A 15,323-nucleotide genomic window follows, 5' to 3' on the forward strand; every position below is an offset into this window, starting at 1 on the left:
TATATATAAGAAACGCCACATTGTGCAGCTGCAAATTGTACAAATCCATGTCAACAGCAATGTGCAAAGATATCTGTCAGAAAAATATATAATACAGGTAGTACTGTCAACGGGTGGGGGGGTAATTCTTCATGCGCAGCGTAACATGGAGGATGAAAGATGAAACATGACCCAATAAATAACCGGCATAAATATTTGTTTACTGCAAAGGAACTCGCCATCGGATTATTAAGTAATGCATTTCAGTGTGTGCATTTCTTTTTTTTTTACCATGGGAGACAGAATGCATATTCCAGACTGACCAAAAACACATAAATAATCATTCTACCAACTACTAAGTCAACTCTCTGCTGCTCTTCATTCATGTTGTCATAAGCAGAGCAGAAGACACATTTCTGATGTAACAGTTGGACAAATAAAGTTGTATTGTACAAAACATTACCCCAAAATGTTTGGATCATTCAATAGAGCCACACGGGAAGGAAACCAATAATGGTCCAGTCCAGTCCAGCTGCCTTGGCTGACAGTGCTGCTGTAACCTAGCCTGGGTGGCAGTCCGCTTGTCATCCAGAAGGAGTTGGAAAGAGAGCAGAAACCGACTGGCTCCCAGGCTAGCAAAAACCCGCAGAAGAAGAAGAATGGGTCTGTTGGGGTGATGATGATGAATGTGAGTCGGTCAGGTAAACTGGTAATTGAAAGGTCAGGTAAACTGGTAATTGAAAGGTCAGGTAAACTGGTCATTGAAAGGTCAGGTAAACTGATAATTGAAAGGTCAGATAAACTGATCATTGAAAGGTCAGGTAAACTGGTCATTGAAAGGTCACAGTGAGTGGGTAGCTGATATAGAAGCCAGGTTATAACCTGGGGATGTGTCCCAAATGGCACTGTTCCCTATATAGTGTACGACTTTTGACCATCCCAGGTGTTGACAGTTAAAAGCAGGAAGTGATGAGAAAGCCCCCTGAGATGAAGCAACATAACGGTAAGACAGGAATATACAGTTGAAGTCGGAAGTTTACATACACTTAGGTTGGAGTCATTAAAACTTGTTTTCAACAACTCCACAAATTTCTTGTTAACAAACTTTAGTTTTGGCAAGTCGGTTAGGACATCTACTTTGTGCATGACACAAGTAATTTTTCCAACAATTGTTTACAGACAGATTATTTCACAATTCACTGTATCACAATTCCAGTGAGTCAGAAGTTTACATAAACAAATTTGACTGTGCCTTAAAACAGCTTGGAAAATTCCAGAAAATGATGTCATGGCTGTAGAAGCTTCCGATAGTCTAATTGACATCATTTGAGTCAATTGGAGGTGTACCTGTGGATGTATTTCAAGGCCTACCATCAAACTCAGTGCCTCTTTGCTTGACATCATGGGAAAATCAAAATAAATCAGCCAAGACATCAGAAAAAAAATTGTAGACCTCCACAAGTCTGGTTCATCCTTGGGAGCAATTTCCAAACGCCTGAAGGTACCACATTCATCTGTACAAACAATAGTCTGCAAGTATAAACACCATGGGACCACGCAGCCGTCATACCGCTCAGGAAGAAGACACGTTCTGTCTCCTAGAGATGAACGTACTTTGGTGTGAAAAGTGCAAATCAATCCCAGAACAACAGCAAAGGACCTTGTGAAGATGCTGGAGGAAACAGGTACAAAAGTATCTATATCCACAGTAAAACGAGTCCTATATCGATATAACCTGAAAGGCCGCTCAGCAAGGAAGAAGCCACTGCTCCAAAACGGCCATAAAAAAGGCAGACTACGGTTTGCAAATGCACATGGGGACAAAGATCGTACTTTTTGGAGAAATGTCCTCTGGTCTGATGAAACAAAAATAGAACTGTTTGGCCATAATGACCATCGTTATGTTAGGAGGAAAAACGGGGAGGCTTGCAAGCCGAAGAACACCATCCCAACCGTGAAGCACGGGGGTGGCAGCATCATGCTGTGGGGGTGCTTTGCTGCAGGAGGGACTGGTGCACTTCACAAAATAGATGGCATCATGAGGAAGGAAAATTATGTGGATATATTGAAACAACATCTCAAGACATCAGTCAGGAAGTTAAAGCTTGGTCGCAAATGGGTCTTCCAAATGGACAATGACCCCAAGCATACTTCCAAAGTTGTGGCAAAATGGCTTAAGGACAAAAAAGTCAAGGTATTGGAGTGGCCATCACAAAGCCCTGACCTCAATCCTATAGAAAATGTGTGGGCAGAACTGAAAAAGTGTGTGCGAGCAAGGAGGCCTACAAACCTGACTCAGTTATACCAGCTCTGTCAGGAGGAATGGGCCAAAATTCACCCAACTTATTGTGGTAAGCTTGTGGAAGGCTGCCCGAAACGTTTGACCCAAGTTAAACAATTTAAAGGCAATGCTACCAAATACTAATTGAGTGTATGTAAACTTCTGACCCACTGGGAATGTGAAAAAAATGCTGAAATAAATCATTCTCTATTCTATTATTCTGACATTTCACATTCTTAAAATAAAGTGGTGATCCTAACTGACCTAAGACAGGGAATTCTTTACTAGGATTAAATGTCAGGAATTGTGAAAAACAGAGTTTAAATGTATTTGGCTAAGGTGTATGTAAACTTCCGACTTCAACTGTAATTGGAAGGATGGAAGTAAATGCAGGTCATTCAAGTCAACTAGAGATAAATGTACAGAGTAGTATCAGATGGAAATATGTGCTCCTATGAACGTATCAGTCTGTCTGTCTTGTACTGTTAATATATTATGTCATATGGATTAGAAATGGGCACGGTTATTAGAATATTCAAATATCCGAAAGGGCGTTAGTATTCAAACATTTTTGTAGGTCTATTTAGGTCTTAATTAAATGATCGTTGTGACATAGTTACATAAAAGGATACACCATGACATTTGAAAGTCTTAATATAATAAAACAAACTTTTGAATGTAATATTTATGACGGTGCGTTGAGCTATTGCTGCACATTTAGCCCTCCAGTCGGCCCTGACAAGTGTATGCTATTAACCCCTCTTTAAATAGAGATTACAGGCGCACACCTAACGGAGGACCTGGCACAGATCAATGCAAAACACTCATCAATATTATTGATATCATTCTAATAGTGGAATAATTTCACACTAATATGGATAACAACATATTGTTGTGTTAGGCTATGTTATGTCAATATTAATCTCGGTTAACCCAGAACTAAAATCTCACGTAATTAGGACAGTTATGTTTACTTAGTCTGTCCACGAGAGATTATGTCAATATATACTAAACAAAAATATAAACGCAACATGTAAAGTGTTTCATGAGCTAAAATAAAAGATCCTAGAAATGTTCCATATGCACAAAAAGCTTATTTCTCTCAGGTTTTAGGAACACATTTGTTTACATCCCTGTTAGTGAGGATTTTTCCTTTGCCAAGATAATCCATCCACCTGATAGGTGTGGCATATCAAGAAGCTGATTAAACAGCATGATCATTACACAGGTGCACCTTGTGCTGGGGACAATAAAAGGCCACTAAAATGTGCAGTTTTTTCACACAACACAATGCCACAGATGTCTCAAGTTGTGAGTGAGCGTGCAATTAGAATGCTGACTGCAGGAATGTCCACCAGAACAGTTGAATGTTGAATTCTCTACCATAAAACGCCCAGTCATGTGAAATCCATAGATTAGGGTCTAATGAATTTATTTCAATTGACTGATTTCCTTTTATGAAATGTAACTCTGTAAATTTGTTTAAACTGTTGCATATTGCGTTTATATTTTTGTTCAATATAGAACAAATCAATCTCTCTCAGTGAGCATGGTATGCTCCCCTGAATATTTCCAAAATTCACATTATGAGCATTTACCTAGTTAAAGAAATAATCCTCAAAACCACCTCAAAATGTTTTCATGAAATATCATAAATACCTTCGACACTGAAGCACGAAGGTCATGTAGCAAACCATGAACCGTCAATGAAGAATAAACTTGGAAATGGTTCAGGGTGAATGTTTGTGATTATTTCAACGTTATACATTGGGATTAATTTGCCATTTCTAAAGCTCCAGGTTAGGTGAAGTGGATAATGACATGTGCATCTCAGATGAATTATGCAATGGAAACCAATTATAACATTATTAAATCTTTCTGCAAAGCAAACTTAATTACTAATGTACCATGAACTTTGTACATTAGCGTAGGAACGCTCACAGAAAAGCACGTAAAGGATATTGAGATAAATGAGAGAAAGGCAACAGGCCTTAACCAGATCTGGGTTAAAATAGTATTCAAAAATATTAAATACTTTGCAGCATTTGCTTTAGCCTGCCTGGAGTGGGAGTGCCACTTAGGCAGGGTTTTGGTTTGCTCTTTTGAGACTTTCCTGTTGGTTCCATCACAGCAGGCAAGCCCAATCAAGCACAGATACAGTATTTTAAATGATTTTGAATAGTATTTGGACACAGGAACCCTGACAATAGAATTATGAACTGAGATTAGTGTGTGTATGTGCCTATGTCCAAGTGAATCACAGCTCTTCGTTGATGCATCATGGAGAGAGAGAGAGCACAGTGAGGTTCAATGTTACGTTCCAAATGGCACCCTATTCCCTACATAGTGCACTACTTTTGACCAGAGCCCTATGAACCCTATGAGCCCTGGTCAAAAGTAGTGCACTATAAAGGGAATATGGTGCCATTTGGGACACACCCAAGACCTCAGATCTCCAGCACCATCTAGCCAGCTCATAAATGCCCAGAGAGGACTTGGCTGGTGTCAGGAATTGGCTCATATACTACAGATCTCGGGCACCGTCCAAGGCCAAAGCAACACACTATGCAAACCTTTGCAAAAATGATACAATTATGATCAATTGTACTTTCAGAAAGAACACCACCTCCAAGGAAGCCCTCTGCTTAATGATTAATTTCTTACTGTACAGCATGGGTCGGCAACAGGTGGCCCGCGGGACAAAACCTTCATGTTTTTTTTGTGTGATTTTATTATGATTTTCGTTTTTGGTCAAAAATACTTCTAAAATCACCAAGAATTCAGCTAAAAATGTGTTTAATTCAGGGAATCTGTTCAAGTTTTCCCACAAATAAAAAAAAAGAGACGTGTAATGAAGGTGTAAAATTATTGCTATTTTCAAATACAATCTCTTTTTGGGCTTAGTTGTGGTCAATTTGCAGTGTACAAATGATTATCAGGTGCTTGCTAAAGGCAAAGCACAACTTCTGTTTCTTATATAATTACGGTATTATTATGATTATATTTATTCCCCTCGCTCTAGCGCTTTAACAATTTAAGCTATAAACACAAAACCAACTTTAAAGACGGCCCCAACTATATAAAATATTTGTGATAGCATTTATACTTTTTGTTAATATAATTAATGAGCTCCCAATGCATTTCAATGGCAAAAAAAAAGGTCCATAGACTTGAATGGTAACAAAATGTAAGATTCTAGACCCATCTCCTCTTTCACCGTTTAAGCTATCAACCCCAAACCAACGTTGATATGTTCAGACTGCCCCTACTTAGATTACCTGTCTAAGGATTTTTTATACTATGTACAGTATACTTTCTGAACTATAACGATTTAAACTTTGCATAACATAACATGGGTTTGAATGAGAATCATAGGAATACAGAGGTAGCTTTTTAAAATGGTCCTGCTCCTTGGCCAGTTAAGCTTCAAGACCAACTTTAAAACATTCAGGCTATCCTAACTTAAAACTCTTTAAAATCTTTATCAATTATAACTACACTGAACAAAAATATAAATACAACAATTTCAAAGATTTTACTGAGTTACAGTTCATATAAGGAAATCAGTCAATTGAAATAAATTCATTAGGCCCTAAACTATGGATTCCACATGACTGGGAATAGAGATATGCATCTGTTGGTCAGATACCTTTTTTTTTTTTTAATAGTAGGGTAAGTATGTCTGGTGAGTATGCAGGCCATGGAAGAACTGGGATATTTTCAGCTTCTAGGAATTGTCTATAGATCCTTGTGACATGGGGCCGTGCCTTATCATGCTGAAACATGAGGTGATGGTGGCGGATGAATGGCACGACAATGGGCCTCAGGATCTCGTCACGGTATCTCTGTGCATTCAAATTGCCATCGATAAAATGCAATTGTGTAGCTTATGCCTGCCCATACCATTACCCCACCACCACGGGGCACTCGGTTCACAACATTGACATCAGAAAATCGCTCGCCCACACAACGCCATACAAGCTGTCTGCCATCTGTCCGGTACAGTTGAAACCGGGATTCATCCATGAAGAGCACACTTCTCCAGCGTGCCAGTGGCCATCGAAGGTTGAGCATTTGTCCACTGAAGTCAGTTATGTCGCCGAACTGCAGCCAGGTGAGTTTGACAAGCACGCAGATGAGCTTCCCTGAGACGGTTTCTGACAGTTTGTACAGAAATTCTTTAGTTGTGCAAACCCACAGTTTCATCAGCTGTCTGGGTGGCTGGTCTCAGACGATCGATCCCGCAGGTGAAGAAGCCGGATTTGGAGGTCCTGGGCTGGCGTGGTCACACATGGTCTGTGGTTGTGAGGCCGGTTGGGCGTACTGCCAAAATCTCTACAACTATGTTTGAGGTGACTTATGGTAGAGAAATTAACAAATTATCTGGCAACAGCTCTGGTGGGCATTCCTGCGGTCAGCATGCCAATTGCACGCTCCCTCAAAACTTGAGACATCTGTGGCATTGTGTTGTGTCACAAAACTGCACAGTATAGAGTGGCCTTTTATTGTCCCCCAGCACAAGGTGCACCTGTGTAATGATCATGCTATTTAATCAGCTTCTTGATATGCCACACCTGTCAGGTGGATGCATTATCTTGGAAAAGGAGAAATGCTCACTAACAGGGATGTAAACACATTTGTGCACACAATTTGAGAGAAATAAGCTTTTTGTGCGTATTGAACATTTCTGGGATCTTTTATTTCAGTTCATGAAACGTGGGACCAACACTTTACATGTTGCTTTTATAGTTGTGCTCAGTGTATGTACACATTTGCATAAATGTGCATAAACTTCAAATTCTTAAAAACTTTGATCAACTATAACTGTAATATTTGCATAAAATAACTCAACAACAGTAATTCTTGAACCGTTCAAGCTAGACACACCAAACCAACTTTCACATGTTCAGGCTATTCTATACTATCAATCAATAGATCCTTCACAAGCTAGCAAGCACACCATATTTTCTAGTTATAATTATTTTTCAGCCCCTGATCATTTGCGGCAACAAAAAATCGGCCCGTGGCTGAATCTAGTTGCCTACCCCTGCTGTACAGTACATTTCCTTGAAGCATGTGGCCGGCCTTACGTCATTACAATCAGATTATCTGGTTGTAAACTGGTTGAAATGATGTCATAACTACATGATCTGTTTGTAATGATGTAAGTTCAACCAGTTGCCCGCTAGATCTACTCTTTCAGCCAGAGTTCATTTGACGCCTTTCGGTTTGTCTTTGGAGATTCTACCATAGCTCCAGTTTTACTTCCTGCATACCATTGGAGACACACACAGGTTTACAACAGGCACGTCTGCCTGCCTGTCTGTCTCCCTGTCTGTCTCCCTGTCTGTCTCCCTGTCTGTCTCCCTGCCTGTCTCCCTGCCTGTCTCCCTGCCTGTCTCCCTGCCTGTCTCCCTGCCTGTCTCCCTGCCTGTCTCCCTGCCTGTCTCCCTGCCTGTCTGTCTGCATTCAGCTGCAGTAGAGCACTGTGATGTACTATACATCATGTCTAATCAAACTCCATAAAACGTGAGCACTGGAACAATGAAAGGGGGCATTTTATTATGGCCATTTTACGTTTATTGTCTGCTTTCTTTGCTTAGAGAATGGTATGCATTGGTAGAGATGTGTTTTATTGTAGATACTAGTGCAGTACTACCGTAGACATCACAAGCCACTAAATCTACCTTTTATGAGGAAACAGGAAGTGGGCGGAATATAAACATTCAGAGTAAGTTAAAAAGGTTTGTGGGAAGCACGTGGAGTTGTCTAATAAAATCTGAGCTCTAACATTGTTGATATACAGTGAGGGAAAAAAGTATTTGATCCCCTGCTGATTTTGTACGTTTGCCCACTGACAAAGAAATGATCAGTCTATAATTTTAATGGTAGGTTTATTTGAACAGTGAGAGACAGAATAACAACAAAAAAATCCAGAAAAACGCATGTCAAAAATGTTATAAATTGATTTGCATTTTAATGAGTGAAATAAGTATTTGACCCCCTCTCAATCAGAAAGATTTCTGGCTCCCAGGTGTCTTTTATACAGCTAACGAGCTGAGATTAGGAGCACACTCTTAAAGAGAGTGCTCCTAATCTCAGTTTGTAACCTGTATAAAAGACACCTGTCCACAGAAGCAATCAATCAATCAGATTCCAAACTCTCCACCATGGCCAAGACCAAAGAGCTCTCCAAGGATGTCAGGGACAAGATTGTAGACCTACACAAGGCTGGAATGGGCTACAAGACCATCGCCAAGCAGCTTGGTGAGAAGGTGACAGTTGGTGCGATTATTAGCAAATGGAAGAAACACAAAAGAACTGTCAATCTCCCTCGGCCTGGGGCTCCATGCAAGAGCTCACCTCGTGGAGTTGCAATGATCATGAGAACGGTGAGGAATCAGCCAAGAACTACACAGGAGGCTCTTGTCAATGATCTCAAGGCAGCTGGGACCATAGTCACCAAGAAAACAATTGGTAACACACTATGCCGTGAAGGACTGAAATCCTGCAGCGCCCGCAAGGTCCCCCTGCTCAAGAAAGCACATATACATGCCCATCTGAAGTTTACCAATGAACATCTGAATGATTCAGAGGAGAACTGGGTGAAAGTGTTGTGGTCAGATGAGACCAACATGGAGCTCTTTGGCATCAACTCAACTCGCCGTGTTTGGAGGAGGAATGCTGCCTATGACCCCAAGAACACCATCCCCACCGTCAAACATGGAGGTGGAAACATTATGCTTTGGGGGTGTTTTTCTGCTAAGGGGACAGGACAACTTCACGGCATCAAAGGGACGATGGACGGGGCCATGTACCGTCAAATCTTGGGTGAGAACATCGTTCCCTCAGCCAGGGCATTGAAAATGGGTCGTGGATGGGTATTCCAGCATGACAATGACCCAAAACACACGGCCAAGGCAACAAAGGAGTGGCTCAAGAAGAAGCACATTAAGGTCCTGGAGTGGCCTAGCCAGTCTCCAGACCTTAATCCCATAGAAAATCTGTGGAGGGAGCTGAAGATTCGAGTTGCCAAACGTCAGCCTCGAAACCTTAATGACTTGGAGAAGATCTGCAAAGAGGAGTGGGACAAAATCCCTCCTGAGATGTGTGCAAACCTGGTGGCCAACTACAAGAAACGTCTGACCTCTGTGATTGCCAACAAGGGTTTTGCCACCAAGTACTAAGTCATGTTTTGCAGAGGGGTCAAATACTTATTTCCCTCATTAAAATGCAAATCAATTTATAACATTTTTGACATGCGTTTTTTCTGGATTTTTTTGTTGTTATTCTGTCTCTCACTGTTCAAATAAACCTACCATTAAAATTATAGACTGATCATGTCTTTGTCAGTGGCCAAACGTACAAAATCAGCAGGGGATCAAATACTTTTTTCCCCCTCACTGTATGAACACTGACAACCACAACAACTTTGGTTCGGTGATTGAAGCAGTGGTACAACCATCTACTGCATATCGTGAGCAGAGAGCGAGAAACATGATATTTAATCCATTTAAATGTATACATTTTAAAACCTTCTTTAGCCATCCTAAAATGTAAGTATCTTCTCTTTGAAATCCTCCTTGGAATCCCTATTAGATGTTTTAACTTAATAAAGCAATTAACCCTAATATTCTCCTGCTACTTGATTTCAAACTATGATTGCTTCCACTTAGAGAAGAACGCAGCAGTTCTTCAGACAGTCTGTTGTTTCAAGGGCCATATAAAAAGAGACAGGATATGGAGCGGAGATTAGCTTTTTTAAATCCACAAGACTGAATTACTGGTGTTCTGGGACTCCTTGGCTTTTCAATAGCTGTGTGATTTCAATTAGGGGACTCTGATAGGAGATATAGCAAAGGCAGGGGAAAGATACGGACAACAAAAGGCATTGTCTGCGTCCCAAATGGCACCATATTCCCTTCGTAGTGTACTACTTTTGGACCAGGACCCATAGGGCTCTGATCAAAAGTAGTGCACTCTACAGGGAATAGGGTGCCATTTCAGACACATGCCCTATCTCCGAAGAATCTGCCCTTCTAAAGTTTGAACTTTGTCTCGCTCATGGAATTCATAGTGTCTCTTCAGCATGTCACTGGAAATTTTTTGGCAGATTACAATCGGGTGCTTGGCATTTTGTGATGGCCTTTTGGACAGCACCTTGTCTGCCTGCCTGGAAGAAGAAAATAAACCCTTGTCTGGGGGAAGAAACTATAAAGCCATGCAAGGTGAAAATGCCTCCAATGTCTGTACAGTTTCCCTAAGAATAAAGTGTAACACTTTATACTTATGGTACCTACATAAGGACTTCATGACACATTCATAACCCATTCATAACCCATTCAGTGCATTCGGAAAGTATTCAGACCCCTTGACTTTTTCCACATTGTTACATTACAGCCTTATTCTAAAATTAATTAAATTGTTTTTTTTCCCTCATCAATCTACACAGAATACCCCATAATGAAAAAGCAAAAACAGGTTTTTCGAAATTTTTGCAAATGTATATACAGTGGGGCAAACAAGTATTTAGTCAGCCACTATTTGTGCAAGTTCTCCCACTTAAAAAGATGAGAGAGGCCTGTAATTTTCATCATAGGTACACGTCAACTATGAAAGACAAATTGAGAAAAAAAAATCCAGAAAATCACATTGTAGGATTTTTTATGAATTTATTTGCAAATTATGGTGGAAAATAAGTATTTGGTCACCTACAAACAAGCAAGATTTCTGGCTCTCACAGACCTGTAACTTCTTCTTTAAGAGGCTCCTCTGTCCTCCACTCGTTACCTGTATTAATGGCACCTGTTTGAACTTGTTATCAGTATAAAAGACACCTGTCCACAACCTCAAACAGTCACACTCCAAACTCCACTATGGCCAAGACCAAAGAGCTGACAAAGGACACCAGAAACAAAATTGTAGACCTGCACCAGGCTGGGAAGACTGAATCTGCAATAGGTAAGCAGCTTGGTTTGAAGAAATCAACTGTGGGAGCAATTATTAGGAAATGGAAGACATACAAGACCACTGATAATCTCCCTCGATCTGGGGCTCCACGCAAGATCTCACCCCGTAGGGTCAAAATGATCTCAAGAACGGTGAGCAAAAATCCCAGAACCACACGGGGGGACCTAGTGAATGACCTGCAGAGAGCTGGGACCAAAGTAACAAAGCCTACCATCAGTAACACACTACGCCGCCAGGGACTCAAATCCTGCAGTGCAAGACGTGTCCGCCTGCTTAAGCCAGTAAATGTCCAGGCCTGTCTGAAGTTTGCTAGAGTGCATTTGGATGATCCAGAAGAGGATTGGGAGAATGTCATATGGTCAGATGAAACCAAAATAGAACATTTTGGTAAAAACTCAACTCGTCGTGTTTGGAGGACAAAGAATGCTGAGTTGCATCCAAAGAACACCATACCTACTGTGAAGTATGGGGGTGGAAACATCATGCTTTGGGGCTGTTTTTCTGCAAAGGGACCAGGACGACTGATCCGTGTAAAGGAACGAATGAATGGGGCCATGTATCGTGAGATTTTGAGTGAAAACCTCCTTCCATCAGCAAGGGCATTGAAGATGAAACGTGGCTGGGTCTTTCAGCATGACAATGATCCCAAACACACCGCCCGGGCAATGAAGGAGTGGCTTCGTAAGAAGCATTTCAAGGTCCTGGAGTGGCCTAGCCAGTCTCCTGATCTCAACCCCATAGAAAATCTTTGGAGGGGAGTTGAAAGTCTGTGTTGCCCAGCGACAGCCCCAAAACATCACTGCTCTAGAGGAGATCTGCATGGAGGAATGGGCCAAAATACCAGCAACAGTGTGTGAAAACCTTGTGAAGACTTACAGAAAACGTTTGACCTGTGTCATTGCCAACAAAGGGTATATAACAAAGTATTGAGAAACTTTTGTTATTGACCAAATACTTATTTTCCACCATAATTTGCAAATAAATTCATAAAAAATCATACAATGTGATTTTCTGGATTTTTTTTTCTCATTTTGTCTGTCATAGTTGATGTGTACCTATGATGAAAATTACAGGCCTCTCTCATCTTTTTAAGTGGGAGAACTTGCACAATTGGTGGCTGACTAAATACTTTTTTCCCCCACTGTATATATAAAAAACTTCAATATCACATTACATAAGTATTCAGACCCTTTACTCAGTACTTTGTTGAAGCACCTTTGGGAGTGATTACAGCCTCAAGTCTTCTTGGGTATGACGCTACAAGCTTGACACACCTATATTTAACCTCGGCAAGACGGACCTGCTCTTCCTCCCGGGGAAGGACTGCCCGCTCCATGATCTTGCCATCACAGTTGACAACTCTGTTGTGTCCTCCTCCCAGAGTGCAAATAACCTTGGTGTGACCCTGGACAACACCCTGTCGTTCTCCGCTAACATCAAAGCGGTGACCCGATCCTGTAGGTTCATGCTCTACAACATTCGCAGAGTACGACCCTACCTTACACAGGAAGCGGCACAGGTCCTAATCCAGGCACTTGTCATCTCCCGTCTGGATTACTGCAACTCGCTGTTGGCTGCCTGTGCCATTAAACCCCTACAACTCATCCAGAACGCTGCAGCCCGTCTGGTGTTCAACCTTCCCAAGTTCTTTCACGTCACCCCGCTCCTCCGTACACTCCACTGGCTTCCAGTTGAAGCTCGCATCTGCTACAAGACCATGGTGCTTGCCTACGGAGCTGTGAGGGGAACGGCACCTCCTTACCTTCAGGCTCTGATCAGTCCCTACACCCAAACGAGGGCATTGCGTTCTTCCACCTCTGGCCTGCTGGTCCCCCTACCTCTGCGGAAGGACAGTTCCCACTCAGCCCAGTAAAAACTGTTCGCTGCTCTGGCACCCCAATGGTGGAACAAGCTCCCTCACGATGCCAGGACAGCGGAGTCACTGACCACCTTCCGGAGACACTTGAAACCCTACCTCTTTAAGGAATACCTGGGATAGTATAAAAGTAATCCTTCTATCCTCCCCCCCCTACCCCACCCCCCAAATATATATATATTTATATAAAATAAATGAAAATTAAAAATATACTATAAAAAAAAAAAATTACTAAAAAATACTTTTGGAAAGTGGTTGTCCCACTGGCTATCTTAAGGTGAATGCACCAATTTGTAAGTCACTCTGGATAAGAGCGTCTGCTAAATGACGTAAATGTAAATGTAATATTTGAGGAGTTTCTCCCATTCTTCTCTGCAGATATTCTCAAGCTCTGTCAGGTTGGATGGGGAGCGTTGCTACACAGCTATTTTCAGGTCTCTCCAGAGATGTTCGATTGGGTTCAAGTACGGGCTCTGGCTGGGACACTCAAGGACATTCAGAGACTTGTCCCGAAGCCACTCCTGTGTTGTTTTGGCTGTGTGCTTAGGGTCGTTGTCCTGTTGGAAGGTGAACCTTCGCCCCAGTCTGAGGTCCTGAGTGCTCTGGAGCAGGTTTTCATCAAGGATCTCTCTGTACTTTGCTCCGTTCATCTTTCCCTCGATCCTGACTAGTCTCCCAGTCCCTGAAAATGAAAAACGTCCCCACAGCATGATGCTGCCACCACCATACTTCACCGTAGGGATGGTACCAGGTTTCCTCCAGACGTGACGCTTGGCATTCAGGCCAAAGAGTTAAATCTTGGTTTCATCAGACCAGAGAATCTTGTTTCTCGTGGTCTGAGAGTCCTTTAGGTGCCTTTTGGCAAACTCCAAGCGGGCTGTCATGTGCATTTTACTGAGGAGTAGCTTTCGTCTGGCCACCCTACCATAAAGACCTGATTGGTGGAGTGCTGCAGAGATGGTTGTCCTTCTGGAAGGTTCTCCCATTCCACAGAGGAACTCTGGAGCTCTGTCAGAGTGACTATCGGGTTCTTGGTCACCTCCCTGACCTAGGCCCTTCTCCCCTGATTGCTCAGTTTGGCCGGGCAGCCAGCTCTAGGCAGAGAATTGGTGGTTCCATTTAAGAATGATGGAGGCCACTGAGTTTTTGGGGACCTTCAATGCTGCAGAATTTTTTTTGTACCCTTCCCCAGATCCGTGCCTCGACACAATCCTGTCTCGGAGCTCTACGGACAATTCCTTCGACCTCATGGCTTGGTTTTTGCTCTGACATGCACTGTCAACTGTGGGACCTTATATAGACAGGTGTGTGCCTTTCCAAATCATGTCCAATCAATTTAATTTACCACAGGTGGACTCCAATGAAGTTGTAGAAACATCTTTAGGATGATCAATGGAAACAGAAGCTCAATTTCAAGTCTCATAGCAAAGGGTCTGAATACTTATGTAAATAAGGTATCTGTTTTTTAAAAATATATATAAATGAGCAAAAATGTCTAAAAACCTGTTTTCGCTTTGTTATTATGGGGTATTGTATGTAGATTGAGGAGGGAAAAAAAGTATTTAATCCATTTTAGAGTAAGGCTGTAACGTAACAAAATGTGGAAAAAGGGAAGGGGTCTGAATACTTTCAGAATACACTGTATATGTGCAGTACATGAGCATTTCATAAATGCTTATGCCATCGGCCGCAAATTCATATTTTTCTTGTCTGAATAAAAACGTAAATATCAGGGGCTTGAGCAATGCACTCAGAAATGTTTGATCTACTCCAGACAGTCTGGTCCTGAGGGGCTTCGAGACGGGTTCTGAAATTAAACAGGCCTTCTGAAAGTCCTTCCGCATGAACGCTTCATAATTCCACATCGAAAAAGGATCCCTGGATGCCTGGGGCCGTGTCCCAAATGGAACCCTTTTCCCTACATAGCGCAGTACTTATGACCAGGAGGAGCCCTATGAGCCCTGGTCAAAAGTAGTTCACTAAATAGGGGAATAGGGTGTCATTTGGCAAGGATGGTGATGGGTTCCATCAGCCACTGAGGTGCTGCCACATTGTGAGACGATTTTCCATCAGCGAAGTGGCAACAGATATTTGAGCCTGGCGCAGCACAAAAAAGCCCTAGCTCATGAAATGCTATGTAAGGACTTATCGGAGTGACAGGTGTGAGTGTGTCAGCTAAGATGGGGACTGAGGTTCTGCTGACAGGATTGAGAGGGA

General features: G+C 42.0%; 1 protein-coding gene across 1 annotated transcript in view; it reads right to left on the reverse strand.

The window, feature by feature from the left end:
* The window catches only part of LOC123485632 (protein eyes shut homolog), a gene marked incomplete at its 3' end in the record, with an annotated part of 135,982 nt that overhangs the window by 63,496 nt on the left and 57,163 nt on the right, over positions 1-15,323 (reverse strand). The window lies entirely within an intron of this gene.

The sequence above is a fragment of the Coregonus clupeaformis genome, unplaced genomic scaffold, assembly GCF_020615455.1.
Source record: "Coregonus clupeaformis isolate EN_2021a unplaced genomic scaffold, ASM2061545v1 scaf0773, whole genome shotgun sequence".
Classification (NCBI taxonomy): domain Eukaryota; kingdom Metazoa; phylum Chordata; class Actinopteri; order Salmoniformes; family Salmonidae; genus Coregonus; species Coregonus clupeaformis.